General features: G+C 33.4%; 1 long non-coding RNA gene across 1 annotated transcript; it reads left to right on the forward strand.

Annotated features, from left to right (window-relative positions):
- The first annotated feature begins 370 nt into the window (after positions 1–370).
- On the forward strand, positions 371–1,730 carry LOC107058340 (uncharacterized). The gene is made up of 3 exons (XR_001471946.1): positions 371–408; positions 640–716; positions 1,695–1,730. It is a non-coding gene; the product is annotated as an uncharacterized lncRNA (long non-coding RNA).
- The last annotated feature ends 857 nt before the right edge of the window (positions 1,731–2,587 follow it).

The raw sequence follows: 2,587 nt of genomic DNA on the forward strand, positions 1-2,587 counted from the left end.
CTTGAGATTGGTTAACCCCTGATTATTTAGATGAAAGAACAATACTTTTTAACTGCGATTACAATGAAAGTGTGTAGCATTTATAATAAATCACGTATATTATATCGTGGGCAGGAACAAATGAGAAACCAAAAAAGAACAAATAAAGAATTACATAGTCCATATAAATTGAGAGGGATATCCATCCATACCTTCTTCATTCTCTAGAGGTGTATCCATTCATTAGTTTGTCACTTTCTCATATGAAGAAGAACTTGAGGATTACAGTAAAGTTTGGTGCTCGAGAACTAAAAATAATGTTTCGACGTTATAGCCATTTGTAAGAACACTCTAAAAGTACTTGAGAATTATATTACCCTCTAGAATACCTTCACAAAATTGCCGGCTGTTTTTGCTATCGTAGTTAAGGTGAGTTCTATTCTGTATTTTATCTCACTTTTCTTATTACAACCCTTTTTTTGTTTAATCACATTGATTTGATTAATTAGACACCCACATGAAGCATGGGTCTTAAGAAGTTTGTTTTGACAGCTGAATTTTCAATTTTGTGATTGAATGCGTTACATCCGATTGTTAATTTATTATTTATTTAATCAATTTCTTGCTGATATGTTAAGATGGTTGTGTGCGCTGATTTAGTATCAGATGCAAAGATAGGATCTTCACAATGGATGTTGGAAACGGTAACCCAATTTCATCAATATGTTTCAATTTAGGTTTGTGAATTAGTACTTTTTTCCCTTCACTGGTCATTTTATTTAATTGGTATTGTGTGAATTTCTTCATTGGTATCTTAAACTACGAAAGCAGAGAAAAAGTCAGGTTTGGCATCAAAAAGGTTCAAATATCTAATGTTTTCATCGGGTAAGTTTGTAAATTCCCTATCAGTGATCTCAACTATTAAGAAGCATCAACATAAATTCTTTAACTATGCTTCATTTATTTCTAATTTGATTATGTGAGTGAAGTTTGTTTTCTTTCAATTTGGCGAAGATCTTGTGCCAGTACTGAATTTAAATCTCAATTTTGTATACCTTTTACGTTCTTCCATGGTTCCCTTATGTTAATTTAGTTATTTATATGCATCGTCGTTACAGGTAGGTAAATTCTATGTTCATTAAGGATTTTAATGTTTTAACCTAGCGTTTGATATTGAGATTTCTTGGAATTCAAATGAAAGCTTCAAATTAGGGGATTCTAGAGTTTAATTGATCTCCAAAATGCAGATACGTCCTATTGGGAGTTCAAGGGCAACAAATGAACAAAGAGTACAATATAGTTATCTGATAGAGTTATAAAATGACTCATATAGGGAGGTAAGTAATTGAATTTTCCCTGCTTTAGAAAAGCTATGGGAATGTGTGGCAGCTTTCTTAAATCAATTCTTTGGCTCCTGAAAGCTGTAAAGCAGGTTTAGTTGATTACCTTTTGCACCCGATTTACTATCAGTTAAATATAAAACGCCAACAACTTTCCACATGAAAGTGGACTGTAATCCATATGCTTATAATGCATACGTGTGATACAGTTACTAAAGAGTGTTGTCTTGATAGAATATTTTCGAGTCAGATGTGACTCAGAGAGGTTATAAGTTTTAGTTAATAAGGGCATCAATTGCATTTGACTAGCATATTTATTCATCTAGCTCTGATGGTGCATCTTGAGCTAGGTCTCATTATGGACATTTATTTCAGGTGTTTCTGCATTTTACGGGCTAGCTAGCAACGGTATGTGAAGATTCCATTAATTTATCATGTTTAGCAAACACTGTTACATCTCTCATAAGCTGCTGAAAATTGATAGTAGGTAGATAACCTTCTACTTATGTAATGTATTTGTCATATGCCACCTGTGTCAAATACAAGCTTTTGCTGCCGGTTTTTATTGACATGTGTCTACAACACTGAGATCTACATATGCGGGGGAGTCGTGCAACAACCATCTCTCCAAATACGAAGGTATTGTATCTGTTAACTTCTCATTTTGCTCAACTGAGATATAGTTTGTAGCTTGTGTGATGGTTTGCTTTTCATTTAATCCATGACAAAACGATAGTTGAGTTGCCTAACCCGAAAAATTATTTGTGTACAGATAAAAAGATATTATATAGTGTTTCTTTTTTAATATTAATAACTCCGTCACTCTTTCTGAAAAGCTAACATTGTTTGATTGCCTCCGGTAAAGAAATAAGGCTCTACACATAAATATTATTCTCGTGGGTATTGCATTTGATAGATCTACTGATGGTGCAAATAACAGTAAAACAATACAAACAAGCGATATGCAAGGCTTGGTACTGTTATCTCCTGTATTCAAATTAGCAAATCAGAAATAATAAAAGATGAAAAGAAAAATACAAAGAACTATCCGAGTCCACATTAACCCACTGTGTGTCCTTAAGAAATTTAATCCCCTCAAGTACCCGAGGTTGCAGATTAATTCCTCCCAAGATAAAACGGATTAGCCATTAAAGAAGTAGCGGTACCTCAAACTTCGATAATTTCAACGAACTCAAAATGACAACAACGAATCACACACACAGACACGATCGATCGATTTTGTTTTGTAAGAAATGTATGCAAAAGAA

The sequence above is a fragment of the Solanum tuberosum genome, unplaced genomic scaffold (assembly GCF_000226075.1).
Source record: "Solanum tuberosum cultivar DM 1-3 516 R44 unplaced genomic scaffold, SolTub_3.0 scf00489, whole genome shotgun sequence".
NCBI classification, from domain to species: Eukaryota; Viridiplantae; Streptophyta; class Magnoliopsida; order Solanales; family Solanaceae; genus Solanum; species Solanum tuberosum.